Here is a 17,868-nt window from a genome sequence, read left to right as displayed (position 1 = left end):
TCATACAGTGATAGATCATAATGAGAGGAAGTGCAGTGTACAGGAACTGCAATTCTATTTCAGCCAATTACAGAGTTACTGCCCTTTGTTACTTATTTCTTGTCCGGAGCATAACTTGAAAGCTATTGGATGGAATTTAATAAAACTTAAACAGTGATGGATCATAATGAGAGGAAGTGCAGTGTACAGGAACAGCAATTCTATTTAAGCCAATTACAGAGTTATTGCCCTTTGTTACTTATTTCTTGTCTGGAGCATAACTTGAAAACTACCGGATGGAATGTAATAAAACATTTTTTTGTCAAACTTTTGTCCGCACAGTGACTTGAAAACTACCAGATGTAATTTCATAAAACTTCATACAATGATAAATCATAATGAGAGGCGGCGTTTGGGGGTATTAATCACCTTCATTGATAGCTCTAGTTTTTAGTTGTTTTGAGTTCCACAAAAAAGGAAAGACTCATTTTCGCCTTGATCTAGAGGTGAAAAAACTAGTTCCTTTTTCCTTATTCTCAGTTCCGTGTATTGTTGATCACTTTTTGCCCAAAGTAGCTTATACAATCAACGCAACCTTTTTTATGTTGACCAATGTTGCATAGCTGATCAAAACGAAAATAAATGATAATTTTAACAGCTTATAATGCAAAATACTTCTGATGTACTAAATACTTCTTCATTTGCTTATGTAAGTACACACTAGCAATTAACCTTGAACCATTACTGAATACATAGTATTGTGACGGTCAAGGTATATTGTGGTAGCATGGCGTATACGTATGACTCTTATCACATAGATATTAGTACAAAGTCTGGAATAATAGTTCATATATAATTTATTTGCATATAACTCATTAAATATTACTTCCAGCAATTTATATTATGCAAATATCAATATCATTTCATCAGTTATTTCATTCTTAGAAATAAACATTAAATATCAAAGTCAAGCCAAAAATACAATGTAATCACATTACATTACTATGCATACAGCATAGAAGTTCTGCTTATTTGATAAACCTAAATAATAAATATGCACCTTGACTCGAGAAAATCTCTTGTCAGAACTCCTGATGTAAGAAAACACAATGTAATATACAGGAAATAAAGTTCCGCTAAAATTAGCGTAACTTGGCAGAATATATCGTGAAACCGCAAGATTTTGGAATGAAAGAACGTGAGGCTGCGAAAAATGGAGGAATTTAGTAGCGGAATTCCGCAAGTCACGGCAGAACTATGGCAGAATTTACTAAATTAAGTTTTAAACATATGGATTTTTGGCCTGCAATCAATTAACAATACATTAATACATCAATTACCTGTTTAAAGGCATATTTTCACAAGATAAAAATTCATCTAATAGTGAGTTGACAGCTACTATAACATCATCTTTACATGTATCGTCTGAGGTAAACAAACAATACGTCAACACATGAAGCGGTGATGCAACAGCACATAGCACGAGACAAAGATGGCGGACACTATGAAACAATACGAATACTTTATCAGAATTTACAACTATAATAAAACAATAACTTAAAAGACAGTTAACAATGGATTAATATAACAACATCCTGGAGGTCAATCAAACAGATTGTAATAGCGGTCTGTACATAAAATCCTAAATAATCGTTACAATCACTGGCTAAGGTCACAAATCCGAACACTTGAAAAGCGAAAATACATGGTCATACAATTATAATTCTATTACGTCATACTATTTCCGGAATCAAATGAGATGTGCAGTGACCGTATAGTAATCAATCAGTGCGCTGTTGTAACTCGTACAGTGAAGACCTATTCACTGAGTTACACTCGACCGTGACGAAGTTTGTATTCTTTGGAATACGGTTATACTTCTAATTTTGAAACTATTTGGTAGTTTCTTTTTTATTAAAGAATAGAAGTTTTTCAAGATATATAACTAATATTCGTATTAGTTTAATTTTGTTCTGTTCGCAGAAGTAATTTAACACGTATCGTAAAATTTTACGACATCGTTTCTTTGCTATTTCCGGCATTGCCGAAAATATCCCCTCGTGTGTAATGGCGGACAAAGAAGTCCAAATTTTGAAGAATGCTGCGGCTTCGGCCGTTTCTAGTGGAAAGAAAACGTCGACAATGTCGACGAAGATTCCACTTGAAAAAGCGGGCTCTTCAACTACTCAAAGTAGCTCAAAACCCTCTCAGAAAGACAGTAATGGCGGAAAAATGAATGAGGTGCTTGAGATACTGCGAGTACTCAACTCGAATGTGAATGCACAAAATGCCCGTCTTGATAAGCAAGAGAAGTGTATAAATGACATTATGAATTCTGAGTGGCCCGATGAGGGTCAACATGACATTGATGTTCCGTATGAACAAGATGAGTTCGAGGGACAATTTCAGTCTGAATCCTTCGGGGAAAGTTTCAGTGACACAACGGAGAATCAGTCGAAATCTATTTTCAAGAAACTGTTTGACAAGTTTCAGCAAAGTGAAGTAGTAGATGCGGAGGTACATTCAGATTTAGCAAATCTGGTAAACAGTTCATTCAGAAATGGTTTGTCGGAGGAAAATCTAGAAGATATTCTAAAACAAATACACAGACCGCAAAATTGTGACTCTCTTGTAAAGACGCGGGCAAACCAAGGTATCTGGCGCTTGCTTAAAAGTTTCACACAGGCAGAAGATAGTAGGTTAAGTTCACTTCAAGGTGTACTTTTGAAGGCATCGGTGAATGTTGTAAACCTTGTGGAAAAGCTGGGAACAGCTGAAAGTGAAACAGACTTTGAGCATGTTGAATTAGGCACCACAGCCATTGCTCTCCTTGGCCACGCTAACAAAATGATAAATTCAAAGAGAGAAAAACTTTACAAAGCAGACTTGGACTATAAATACCACTATTTGACTTCGGCATCTTTGCACTACACTGATTTATTGTATGGCAATGACAATGACGTGAATAATAACGTCAGAGAAATCAATAACATGAACCGAATTGGTAAAGCCACAGGCCGTGGTGGAGGTCCGATGAGAGGACGGGACCGAAGAAGGTTTAACCCATACAATTCGAGAGGCCGAGGCTTCCGTGGTCGTGGTCGTGGTGGTTTTCAAGCCCGCACAGAATCCCAATCCATGACAAAAAAACGGCAAATTTCCACAGAAGAAGTAGATCAGGTCAGTACCTTTCGTGCAGGTAGATTACAAGATTATGTCAAAAATTGGAGAAAAATTACAAGTGATGAGAATGTTTTAGATATTATTGAACATTGCCATATTGAATTTATAAAAGGGGAAAACCCAAAAAACTCTTATCTGTTACAGAAGTAAATTTTCGAAAACAGAAGAGCAGGTGATTAGCCAAGAAATTGAAAATTTATTGGAAATGCAAGTCATTGAAGAGGTTTGTCACCATCCAAATGAATATATTTCTCCAATTTTTGTCATACCAAAACGCTCTGGTGAATACCGGATGATTCTCAATCTTAAAAATCTCAACAAATATGTTGAATACCATCATTTTAAAATGGACACCTTTGAATCTGCATTAAAATTGGTAAAACCAAATATGTTTTTTTGCTAGCACTGATATCAGACATGGGTATTACAGTGTACCAATTGCAGTTGGAAGATCAAGTCAAGTTGAGATTTATTCATCTTGGTAAGATTTACCAGTATCGAGCCCTGCCAAATGGTATTTCCTGTGCGCCAAAACAATTCACAAAAATGATGAAGCCAGTTTATGCATCTCTGCGCATGATGGGACACAAAAATTCAGGTTATATTGATGATTCACTGTTAATGGGTGATACATATTATGAATGTGAGCAAAATGTTCATGATACTGTCAATCTCATGACGGAGTTAGGATTCATGATTCATGAAACAAAATCGGTAATTGTTCCAACTAGAAAAATAACATTTCTTGGTAATGATATTGATTCAGAAAAAATGGTGGTAACGTTACCATCAGAAAAAGTGGAAAAAATAGTCCAATCATGCAGATTTGCAAAAAAAAGGATAGAGCAAAAATTAGAGATGTTGCTAGGATTTTGGGTCTTTTGGTGTCATCCTTTTCGGCTGTTGAGTTTGGTCCATTGTTTTATAGAACTATTGAATGTGCAAAAATTCAAGCACTTCAACACCATGCTGGTGATTATGAGTCTATGATGTCTATCACAGAAAGTATAAAAAATGAACTCTCATGGTGGATTCAAAATCTTTCTCACCAAAATAGACAGATTATACATGGAAATCCAGATCTCATAATCACCACAGACGCTAGTTCGTTTGGATGGGGTGCTGTTTCAGAGAATGAAAGCATTGGTGGCCGATGGGATGATACTGAGATTCAGAATCATATCAATGTCTTGGAATTGTTTGCTGCAAGCCATGCTCTCAAGTCATTTTGTAAGACAAAATCAAACATCCATGTACAAATACGTTCTGACAACTCGTGTACTGTTGCATATATTTGTCATATGGGTGGTAAAATAGAACAACTTAACAACATTGCAAAGCATATGTGGCTCTGGAGTAAGGATAGAGCAATTTGGCTTTCAGCAACACATGTTCCTGGAATTGCAAACGAGGCAGATTTTAGTTCAAGACATTTTAATGAGAATGTTGAATGGAAACTAGCAGAATCTGTTTTTTCAGAAGCCGTAAATTGTTTTGGTTTGCCGGAAATTGACATGTTTGCTTCTCGTTTGAATAGGCAATTGGATCGATTTGTTTCATGGGAACCAGATCCAGATGCAGAAGCAGTTGATGCATTTTCTGTGGATTGGAATGGTAGATACATATATGCTTTTCCTCCTTTCAGGTGTGTGGCACAAGTAATTCAGAAAGTGAGGCAGGACAGAGCAGAGGCCTTGCTGGTGGCACCTTTTTGGATAACACAGAATTCTTTCACCAGTATTCTGGAAATGTTGACTCACGATCCATTCATTCTGAAAGTGGACCAGGACACATTGAAATTACCACAAACATTGAAAGTGCATCCTTTAGTCAACAAACTACATCTAATGCTATGTCGTATATCCGGAGATCCTATGAAAAGCGAAACTTATCTGAAAAGTCTATTAATATCATCATGGCCTCATGGAGAAAGACTACACAGAAGCAATATTCCACGAACATTAACCGATGGATTCACTTCTGTCGTGAAAGGGAAATTGATCCACTTCAAACCCCTATAGAGTACTGCATAGAATTTCTAACTGAACTATATGATTTAGGATTGAGCTATGCAACATTAAATACTGCAAGAAGTGCTTTATCAAGTTTATGTAAAAAACAAGATGGTTATAATGTGGGAAGCCATCCATTAGTTATACGTTTTCTCAGTGGTGTTTATAACTTGGGTCCAACTAAACCAAAATACAAAGAGACATGGGATGTGTCAAAAGTTCTGTGTTATTTGAAAACTCTTACACCAGCAAGACAGTTGTCATTAAAGATGCTATCTTACAAGCTAGTTATGCTTAAAGCTTTGACTCAGGCAAGTCGAAGCCATTCTATTTCTTTGTTGACACTTGATAATATGATGAAAGACAGTGTGTCTTATGTATAACACTACTCTGGGCTGTTGAAACAGTCAAGGAAAGGAAAAGTTAATCCGATCCTAAAATTAAACAGATATACGCTAGATATCGAAATTTGTGTATATAGTACTATTGCAGAATATATTGAACAAACTAGTGGGTTACGTAATGGTGTTAGACAGTTGATAATTACTTATATTAAACCACACAAACCTGTGGTTTCAACAACTATAAGTCGGTGGATAAAATTTGTGTTGAAATTGATTGATATTGATAAATATAGCTCTCACAGCACAAGAAGTGCTGCTTCATCGAAAGTGAAAGCAAGTGGACTTCCAATATCGGAAATAATGAAAGTAGCTGGTTGGTCCATAGATACAACGTTTGCCAGATTCTATGACAAGCCCCTGGAGAGAGAAAGTTGTTGCTCCTTTCAGGATGTTGTTTTACAGTAAACAGGTACCCTTTTTTCTACGAATGTTCGATGTTTTTGAATAAGTGCCTGTACGAGATTGCGCAAGTCGTTTTTGTTTGCGTTGAAATCTCATTTGATTCCGGAAATAGTATGACGTAATAGAATTCCACCAAACAAACGAGACTTACCTGTAAGTAGAAGTTGGGTTGGGATTCTATTAGTCATATTTCTATTGAGGGGATCAAATGCCCACCGCATTAGGTTCTTGGAAGGTTTTTGATCTGAACCCACCCCTTTTACCTCTTACTGTTGGAAAAGGGAGTTAATTTTTTTTGATCCCTCATTGGTTAGGGACAAATATTCCTTGCGCTTTGGCGGATAATACTGATTGATTACTATACGGTCACTGCACATCTCATTTGATCCCCTCAATAGAAATATGACTAATAGAATCCCAACCCAACTTCTACTTACAGGTAAGTCTCGTTTGTTTAGGGGAATTCTCCTTCAGCACAAAGTCACGTGATGGCCCCAGTGAGATATGCGTCAGCAGCCCTACTGGTCAATTGCGTTCTAGCCCTTGCTGAGTACACATCAATATTATCTTTACTGTAGAGTGATAGCTCATAGTGGTTATAAGAATTAGTGATACATTGCATTTATAAAATGTCATTTGTGAATTTAAATAGTTTTAGTTATAATAATTGTAGTTTTTAATTAGACACTTGGAAATAAACAGTTATTGTGTATCACACTAATCATGGATGGTGGTATTTTGCAAAAAAGAATCACAAGAACTTTGTCCAACTGTAACAGACATACCCTGTTATCAGGAAGACAGTTCGGACGTGCCTAAACGGGATAATTCTCGGGCACCACAGAATGATTTGTTGGCCATTCAGAAAGGCCAACAGGAGCAAATTGCATTATTGCAAGAGATGATGCAAAATTTTGCGCATTTGAAGTCAGACGTTGATCGACTTCACAAACAAATGCAAGAACCATGCGATGAGAGTGAAGACGAGTCTTCCTCAATGCCAACGCCTGATGTCGCTGACCAGGCCAGCTGCAGCCAGCCAGTTACGGCGGCTGGTATATTTGAGGACATTGCCGCGGCTTTGTCATTGAGTGAAGCTAAAGGCTCACCAGTTTCGGGACCTCTTGCCAGTTTGACGGACAAAAACATTGACAAGACAATGGAAGACAAAAAACGGAATGATTTGGCAGATAAGTACCCCGTGTCAGAAAACGTCACGAAGTTAAATCCTCCTAAAGTAAATCCTGAAATATGGAGAATAATTGAAGCGAAAACGCGTTCAAAAGACGTGAAGCTTCAAAAGATTCAGCAGTTCACACTTAGAGCTATGGTGCCGATCATGCAGGTGATTGATAGTTTGGTTGCAGGACGGGATTGCCAGGAGAGTTTGAATTTCGATGAACTTGTCACAAAATTAGTGGATGCCGTAGCACTGACTGCCGTGGGAAATGCAGATGCTAATGTCTGTGGGCGTGAGTCAATCAAGCGCGACTTGAACGAGGAATATCAGGCCATATGTTCCAATACTAATCCAGTCACACAGATGTTATTCGGAGACAATATAACTGATCAGTTGAAATCAATAACTGAATCAAACAAAATTGGATTCAAAGTACGTGCAGGAAAATTCAGACAGACACCTTACGCAAAAGACCGTACCTTCCGGAAATCAGGCTCTTTTTTAGGACAACGACCGTATCCACCGCATTATCCTCAAACACAGAGGGGGAGGGGATATTCTCGAGGAGTACCGCACAGGGGACAGTCCAGTGCGACTCCCAAACAACATGCCAAACATTAACCTGCAATGTAGCTGAGGTGAGTTGCTCTAACATTAACTGCATTAAATTAGCAGGCAGACTAAAGCATTTCGGTACCCAATGAGAACAACTGACCACTGACAAGAGTATTTTAGAGACTGTTTATGCCTGTACCATAGAATTTATTGACACGCCAAATCAGACTCATGTACGTGAAACTAAATTAAATTCAAATGAGACAATAGTACTGGATAGAGAAATAAAGGGCCTTTTACTTAAAGGCGTAATTGAGACTGCAGAGCATTGTGATGGAGATTTTATCTCAACAGTGTTTTAAGGCCAAAATCTAATTGTTCATACAGAGTGATATTAAACTTAAAATCTCTTAATGAGTCAATCGAGTACATACATTTTAAAATGGAAAGTTTACATGCGGCTATGTATACGGCTTTTAACACCTGGTTGTTTCATGGCGTCAATAGACTTAAAGATGCATACTATACGGTGAACGTATCTGAGGAATTTAGGAAATATTTGAGATTTATATGGAGAGGTCAGCTTTATCAATATACATGTCTTGCAAACGGTTTAGCCGGTGCACCAAGGAAATTTAATAAACTTCTCAAGCCTGTATTTTCTTGTCTTCGTATGAAAGGTTTTCCGTCTGCGGTGTATTTGGATGACTCGTATTTACAAGGCACTACGTACGCGGAGTGTCTAGAAAATGTTTCTGTCACACAATAGTTGCTTGCTGACATAGGTTTCGTTATAAACAACGAGAAATCAGTGTTTATACCAACACAGAAACTTGTCTTTTTGGGATGCATTCTTAATTCAAATAATATGACCATTTCACTTACAGAACATAAAGCTAGCTATACAAACTTTACAGAACTCTGCTAATTATACAATTGGGCAGGTAGCAGAACTAATAGGAAAAATGATTTCGTATAGTAAAGCAATACATGTACCTTATTGGATACTTTACACAAAAGTTTTAGAACAGGATAAAACAAGTGCATTGAAATATAATAAAGGCAATTTTAATTCCCATATGACACTTAGTGCTGAATCTCTGATTGATCTAGATTGGTGGTTAAGAGCTGTCAAGAACAGCGGGGCGCCTCTTTACAGGGACAAACCAGTGATCTCATTAACAACCGATGCCTCTTCGAAGGGATGGGGGGCAGTATGTGAAGATAACAGTGGCCAGTGGACTATAGCAGAGGCTTCTTTTAAAGACAATATCAATTATTTAGAACTAAACGCTGTGTTACTTGGGTTAAAGGCTTATACATTGTGCCTAAGAGAAAATCACGTCAGAGTAAGAGTAGACAATTCTACGGCAGTTGCATATATCAATCACATGGGTGGGGGGGGGGGGGGTACCCGCTCAAAACAATGCAATGATATTGCACGTGGTATTTGGGAATATGCTTATCAGCATAATATTTGGCTAACTGCTGAGCATGTACCAGGCAAAGATAATTACCTTGCAGATAGAGAAAGTAGAGTATTTCACGACAATACAGAATGGATGCTATCTATTTCTGTGTTTAACAGGATTTCATAGCAGTTGTTTCCACCTGAAATAGACCTGTTCGCTTCTAGGCTGAATCATCAGGTAGACAAATACATTTCCTGGAGACCAGACCCAGGGTCTGCATGTGTCGATGCATTTAATTGGGACTGGTCAAAATATAGATTTTATGCTTTCACACCTTTCAGTCTGATAGACAGGGTACTGCAAAAAGTTGCGCGCGACAAGGCGGATGGTTTGTTGGTTGTTCCAGATTGGACAACGCAGATGTGGTATCCGGTACTAATGAAAATGTTTGTCGAGTCACCCCGGCGAGTTCCACCACAGAAACGTCTTCTAACATTGCCATATGCGAAAGACAAACTGCATCCATTACGCAAGAAACTAAGTTTGTTAACATGTCATGTGTCAGGGAACAGTACAAAGATCAGGGTTTATCAGACAATGCCATTGATGTAATTATGAGTTCATGGAGGAAATCAACGAAAAAGCAATATACAACGTATATACATAAGTGGAATATGTATTGCACTGAAAATAATGTTCAAGTTTCTAGTCCAGTTGTATGTGATGTTATCAATTTCCTTGACAAACTTTTCTCAGAGGGATTAACTTACAATGTGCTTAATACTGCGAGGAGTGCTATTTCCTCCTTTATTTGTTTACAAAACAGTGAATTCTCAGTTGGAAATCACCCAATTATTTCTAGATTCATGAGAGGGGCTTTTAACATGCGGCCGGCCCTGCCTCGTTATGTAAACACTTGGGATGTGTTTGTGGTAATTAGGTATCTCAAACAGCAGTCTCCAACAGAGAAACTGTCTTTTAAGCCACTTACCATGAAATTGGTTATGCTCATGGCCCTTCTTTCTGGTCAAAGAGCCCAATCATTACAGATGTTAGATATTAAGAACATGGGCCATTCGGGAGATATCGTTACATTTGTGATAAATCAGCTAATTAAGCAGACAAGGCCGGGATTTCATGTAAAGCCAATTACATTTAGACGATATACGTATGATGTTGATTCATGTGTAGTTAAAACCTTAGATGTTTATTTAGAACAAAGCAGCGGCAAAAGAGGGGAAGTTAGTGATTTGTTATTAGTGTCCAAAAACCACATAAAGGAGTTTCAACTGAAACTATCTCCAGATGGCTAAAATCAGTACTAACCAGTGCCGGTATTGACACTAAGCAATTTAAAGGTCATAGTGTTAGGTCAGCCGCAACTAGCGCTGCTTTTGGGACAGGCACATCAATACAGACTATATAATGAATGTTGCTGGTTGGTCTTAAGAATGTACATTTAATAAGTTTTATAATAAACAGTCTTTGACTGATCATAGTTTTGCAGAAGGTGTTTTGAAAGCTGCTGATAATACTAATTATGTCGATTAATGCAATATTGATAAATATTTTACATGCATTACTTTACATAGAAAATAAACCAAACTAGTTTTCAATGTTCTTGGTTTGTAACGGTTCGTGAACACCCTTTAAAATCTCACTGGGGCCATCACGTGACTTTGTGCTGAAGGAGAATTGATCAATTAAACGAGACTTACCTGTAAGGTGAAGTTTGATTGAGATTCTCCGAAGCACAAAGTCATGGTGATGGGCTCAAATGCCACACCCAAAATGTTCCGTCCCATATATCTTAGTAACTAAAGTACGACTGTGATTACAATGTATGACTGGTGTTCACTCACGGATGTTTTAAAGATTGACCAGTAGGGCTGCTGACGCATATCTCACTTGAGCCCATCACCATGACTTTGTGCTTCGGAGAATCTCAATCAAACTTCACCTTACAGGTAAGTCTCGTTTAATTGATCAATTAAAAAGTATGCTATTTTAAATAAACACTTAGCTGTAAACCGTGATTTCTATTTATAAATATCTTGAATGTAGGTCAACATAACTGCAAAACCTAAAGATGCGCGTGCCCCCTCTGACGTCATTCCCCCATGTGCTACATTTTGATCTTTAAGCTTATAAACATTGAATGGCATTTTTTAGAAAAATACTTAACAAAACAAGATGAAACTTCGCAAGTGTGACCAAGGCAAGCCTCTGTATTGATCTAGATCCTCGAATAATCGATCACGGTAAACAAACGCGTGTTTTAGCCGGTGTTCGAGATTTGTGCCCTGTTCGGAAATGTACCGTCAACCAGTAGTATCAAAGTGCTGAAAGCACTGATGGACTAGGGCTTCATTCAGGGGAATGTTGACAACCATATTCTAAGCATTGAAAAATCGGCTCACATCACAAGGGGTCACTGTTTAATGGGCTAGCTTAAACTTTAGACTAAAACTGCTTGCAAGCTGCAAAGGAAATTTGAAAAATCTAGTTAAGTGTGTGTTAAGTGAGGGGGGTACCCAGCAGGCACACAATGTTGTTTCAACGTTGAAATATAGTTGAATATTGGTCACAACGTCGATCAACAATATTTCAACGTTGAAACAACGTTAAAGCTTCAACGTTGAAAAATTGTCGACATTTCGACGTTGAAACGACGTTGAAATACGGTCGATACCTCAACATTGAAGATGGTTGAAAAATGGTTGTCATATTGATGTTTTCATGACATTCGAATATAGATCGATATTCTGTTCTGATTATATTACTATTTCCACATTCAATGTTTTATAGAGAGCCATTCATGCTTGACGAGTAGACTTCTTTTTTAAGCTGAATGGCCATCTACCGCAATACAGAGTTACCCCGATTGGAAGGTTCGAAACGAGTTGCGCCCCTAGCGTATTGCGTAGTTCCGGTCAATTTTCAAAAAATGTCGATTGTGTATATCATCAGTATTTAACAGCAGGGCTTTAAAATTATTGTAAACTCCATTTGTTCAAGCTTACTACGTGTGGGAAGTGACAGTCGGTTCCATTCGAGTAAGTACGTTTGGTATTTATTTACAAAATGTCAAAAAATATGTTTTTAACCAATTATTTGTTGAAAATCATGCATTTTGGATATGACGGGATTTCGGATACGATTTCCATTGTTCAAATTATGGTTAAATGTTCATATCAAACGGTGATCTTGCATTGTTATTAACAATACTCTTCTTTGCATCTATTATGTTTATAAAGGATGGTTTATTTACATTTATTGTTTTAATCTTTTACATTTCAGCATGGAAGAAGAGGTGGCGCATCGCATTGTTGATGGGGCAGTTTTTACCATTAACATGTACATACTGTATAAATGTAATCCAAACAATACTGTGTTCTTTATAGTTTCACCTTACCTTAACCATTCAGTGGTTTAACTGCAACGTCTATTCAATGTTGAAACTGCAACTCTGGTTCAACCTCATTTCAACGTTGTTTCAACCTCATTTCAACGTTGTTTCAACGTTTAAACTGCAACGTTGTTTCAACGTTGAAATCACAACGTCAATACAACTTTCAAATACAACCATATTTCAACCTTTTCTCAACGTTGAAGGATGACTGTTGTTTCAACGTTGCTTCAACGGTGTTGTGCCTGCTGGGTAGGCTCACATACTTCTTTAATTTAATCAAATCATTTTATATCAAAGGTCTGTTATTTGCAGTTTCAGAGAAGATTTTCAATGATGTAATTATATACTATATAGAAAACCTGTCACCTCTTTTTCAGGGGAGCTTTAAACCATAGGGCCATACTTTGAACAATCTTTGTAAGAGACATCTACATTGTACACCTATGTCAGACTGCATACACAATGCTATTAGGAAGTAGTTTTTATTTAAAAAGAGAAGAATAATTTTCTCCCTCTTAATTTGTGCTTGGTTTCAATTCATATAACATGTTACCATGATAACTTAGTGCTGTTGATAAATATTAGGCACTGCCTTCTGTCTAATGCTATTCATATTACTGCTGCAGACTTTTGTACATAGCAAAGCAAGTTGAGTAGACTAAGATGAGATGAATATCGTTTTTAAAGTATGAAATATTGAAATATCTTTTAAATACTTTGACCATCAAATTTCATAACATGGTGTCAGCAGTTCATCAGACTGCTAGTGAGAATGGAATACCAAACATAATTTTATTCTTTATTATATACCCATCATCAATCCACATGCAATACATATCACAAAATACTTTAACCCATATTCCGCTCCAGTGCAATACGGCCATATATACCACTCTTGTGACGTCACGTCATAACAAGTATGTTGCGCAATATTAAATTGACGTCATTAAACCAATGAGTGCATCCTTAAAATGAAATTTATTATGCAAAGATGTGGCTTCTAAGTGATCTAATCAGTAATGTATATAATAAAAGGGTTATTAGTACTGCGTTTTGATCCGGATATGGCGAAATGTCATATTTGATTCTGGTAGTTTTTTGTAGATTTGATTTTACTCGGCTTGTGCCTTGTGAAATCCGAATCTGCAAAAATCTACTTGAGTTAAATACAACCTCCTGGATCAAAACGCAGGAACAACAAAACCTGTTACCCCGTGGACAGAGCATCTTTAACCCACAGGGCCATTGTAACTTTGAACAATCATTGTAAAAGACAACTACATAAAAGATGCTTAAGGAAGTAGTTTGGAAAAATTAAGAATTATTTTCTCCATCTTAATTTGTATGCATTAGATAACTCAATAATTGCAGCAGTTGGTCATTCTTGTATTGTTATCTGTCACTGTCCTGATAGCTCCCTATCTCAATAGATGCAAAAGGTTGTAGGTTCATGATTCTCCTGGTCCAATATGTCAAACAGAAAGAAGATGTTGAATGTCGAATCAAGAAGCTTTCTTTTCAGGCACTCAAAATTGAATAGTACTGTAACATTTGGAGTGCCAAGAATTTGTTGGATTCCTAGGCAACAGGTATCAGGTGTTGCAGTACATTGGGCAAATACTTTTCACCCGTCCTTGTAAATCTAAAAAGCTTTCATTTCGCAAAAGTAGTTCATATAACTATATTAAGGTTGCTAAATCAGAGTTTGAATAATTCTGCAAACTAGATGTGCCTTTAATTGCAGCAATTTGAACTCCAACTCATATGTCAATTAAGCTGGTAAAGCAATACTGCAGTTCCTTGGTGTGGGGATTGCTTTATTTACTTAAATAAACAAACAGTTCTTGCGTTGGAAAGTACAATGTATTAATATGCATTTTTCTTGCCCTGACTCCATCCAAGCCTTAAATCTTAGATCAACATGTACTTGGGGCTATGTGTAATATCAATGAGAACTATAAATTATGTTCAATTTAGTGTCACTTATGATATTTCATTCCACATACAAAAACACTAACATGTTCTTTAAAACCAATATCCTATGTTATGATAAAACCATTGCCAAGTTGGTAATTTGAAAAGACAAGCAATTATATCTGGTCAGGGTTTGACATAGTCTTTCTAGACAGCGTGCTGGATTTGTTTTGCAGTTACTTTGAAAATCTTCAAAAGCTAAACTAAACAAGACTGGAGCAAAAAACTCACAATACCAAAAGGGGTTTTAAAGACTTACGAGATCATTCTCACTTCACCTATACCATTAGTTCTTATCTACAAACTTAAGTCAACATAATAATTAATGTTTTATATAAATATTGCAATGAATAAAACATATTGCAATAAGTGCCAATAACATAGCAATAAAGTATGATCACTATAGGCCTAAACATGAGATTTCAACATTTTCCTGATAAACAATAAATATTTTTCTCATTTTTTTGCACAAGCTGAAAAAAGGTCTCTTTTTCAATACTTCACATATTTCATGGCTTTCATCATTCAAACTAACATTTCGCTTGTTATTTCAATATTCAATGATTGTGTAAACATTCATAAATGATGGTTGAAATTAACATCCATGCTAATCATGCCTACCAAAAGCACCTGACTGACCAATCAGTATCCAATTTTGGCAGGGCTTATTGGTGGTTCATTGAAATCAACCATGACCTCCCACAATCTGCACTGATCAACAGTAGTTAATGAGTTGTTTCAATTTTTCTTATTTTCATAAACTTAGAAAACAACTGCAGTGAATAAAATTTATTCCTTTTCACTGAGAGAGAGTTTAGAATGAACGAAGCCAACGGTTACATCTAGTAGGATATCAAATCCTACAAATGTATTCATCATTTTATGTAACCGTATATAGTAAATGTTAAATTTTTGAAAGTCTAAAAAGTTTCATTTTTTTGTATATCAAAGAACATTTGTGTGTATAATTTTGATGATATTTTGTGATTCATTTTATTTCATTCTTGTTTCATTTAGTGTTCAATCCCAAGCTTTCTTGTCCACATTTAAGTGCAAGAAAAGTCACTTAATAATGATCTGAATAAATTCATTATAATGTAAGGTCACATGAAGGATATATTGTGCTTTTTAAAAATAACATTTTTTCATCTGTTTAAAATTATGTCAAATGTAGTGCATTGAAATTTTAATACGAGTTTAAAGCTGCACTCTCATTTTGATAACTTTTTTTATTTTTTGTCTTTGAACGAGCCAATTTTTGCGAAAAAACCATGGAAACCAGTTATATAAGACTGCTGACCAAAATTTAGATGGCAGATTTTTATATTAGAGTTAAAAAAATGATGTTTTAAGCATTATTCTTAAACTGTTAGTAACGGTTTAAGCCATAAAACGTTAATTTTCGAACGGAAATATGACAAACTACGAGCTGATTGTTTGTCAGCAATCTGATATCATTGGTTTGAAGATGTTTACGCAAAAATTTGCTATTTCCAAGACAAAACAAAAGTTGTAAAAACGGTAAATCTGTGGGAGTGCAGCTTTAAACTATGACAGGATTAATTCAAGGGAATGGTTTTTGGACTAGGGCACTTGTGGCCTAGTTCATAGCCATAATCGCGCTATCTGCATTTTCAAACCGCATCTGGGGGTTCACTGACGTAATGTATTCATACGCTGTGTTTTGATTGGATTGCCGTTAGCGAATTTGAATAATCAAAGTAGTACCAGAACTGATTACAATGAAAACATCCAATAAAAATAGTTCTCCTAACAATTCAAGCTAACTGTTTGTTCTTTTAATGAAGCACAAGAAATTCATACGTAGCGAGTGAGTTTATCGGGTTAACTACATGAATGTTCTTGCATACGGTCAGATTATATGCAATAAGAATATGAACATATTGGAAAAGTACGCATCGAAATTTTTCCGTTCAATGCTCTGTATTGATAGACTGGTACCCTCTTTCTCTTTTATCCGAAAAGAAACCAGTATCAGCTAACCGCGGTGCCCGTCGCGCATTCGAAATGTCTTGTGAATTCATACGTAAAGCGAATAAAGCGTGCGGTCTAAGTAGAAAACAACCAGGAAAGTTGGTTTAAAAAAAAGTAGTGTTATCCTTTGTATACAATGTTGGTATTCCGAAGTCGGTCCCTGTTCCTTTATTTTCGACATAAATTGCATGTTTCCGTGATATTTTGTATTCGATACAAAGTTTTTTTTAACTAATCATCGCATGGCACTTAGCACTTTTTTTAAATACAACATGATTTTTGGTATTTTATTGTTCAAATACTATTAATGTTTACTAAAAACCATATGCCGCGTACCTGTATAACTTTATATTTTTTAGGAAAAGTAAATCAGGGTACCAGTCTACTTATTGACCTCAAAATTTACTCTGATCAGAGCGGCCGAATGATTCAGACATGTATGTTATCACTACGTCAGGATGCCGATGATGTGAATTTCATAGTGTTTTATTGAGGAAATTTATCAATAAAGCCGCCATTGAATGATTACCACTATCAAACGGATTTATTTTCATCTTACCGTGGGTAGCATTTTTAATTTGACACGTAAATTTTCCCGCAATACAAGTTCGTTTGAAAAAATCATGTGATTTCAATTTTGCAAAATGGAGATAAAAATATCAAATATGCGCATACTTATTTATGAAGTTTCATTCTAAATGAAGCCAAATGTATTAATATGTGCACAGCATCTGTGAATAAGATGATTGTTTACCTTTGTGCAAAGAAAAGTCTTGGAGCCACTCTCAGTGTAAGTACATGACATTGTGATAAACCATCGCCATTGATAAAACAATCTTGCATGCTCAATTTTGATTTCCCCTCTTATAATGCACCAGTCAATTGTTACCATGCCTCCCTCGGGGATATACCAGTGAAAAGGGCTGTGTTTTTACCTTTCAGGTGTCCTCGTAGCTAAAGAACTTCAGCGAACACATTATATATTACCTTTTTGGACGTGTTGTAAACATCAAAAAAATAAATATCAATATTAAAGTGATGGAAGCCAAAACTAGTGTCCTCGCAATGCCGGGTGATTGCGGTTGTTTTGTCTTCCCTCAAAATATATCAGGGAATTGCTCTTACCTTAGATCCGTGGGGTGCGGGGTAATTCACGGGATTTTACCACCAGTTCGTTCTCGCAGGGCAGGGATTTTACCGGGGATTGGCTGGACGGAAAGTCGGGGGCGGAGGGGGGGGGGGGGGGCTGGTTACAATTGACTGGTGCATACTTTACAAGTTCTTTTTCTGAAGACGCTACGTGCTCACTTTTTTTTATCTAGCCAAGAATGCAAATCAAAAATCAGTCAGAGATACAGTA

Source organism: Mya arenaria, chromosome 1 (assembly GCF_026914265.1).
Source record: "Mya arenaria isolate MELC-2E11 chromosome 1, ASM2691426v1".
NCBI lineage: Eukaryota > Metazoa > Mollusca > Bivalvia > Myida > Myidae > Mya > Mya arenaria.
Note: the sequence above shows the minus strand (reverse complement) of the source record.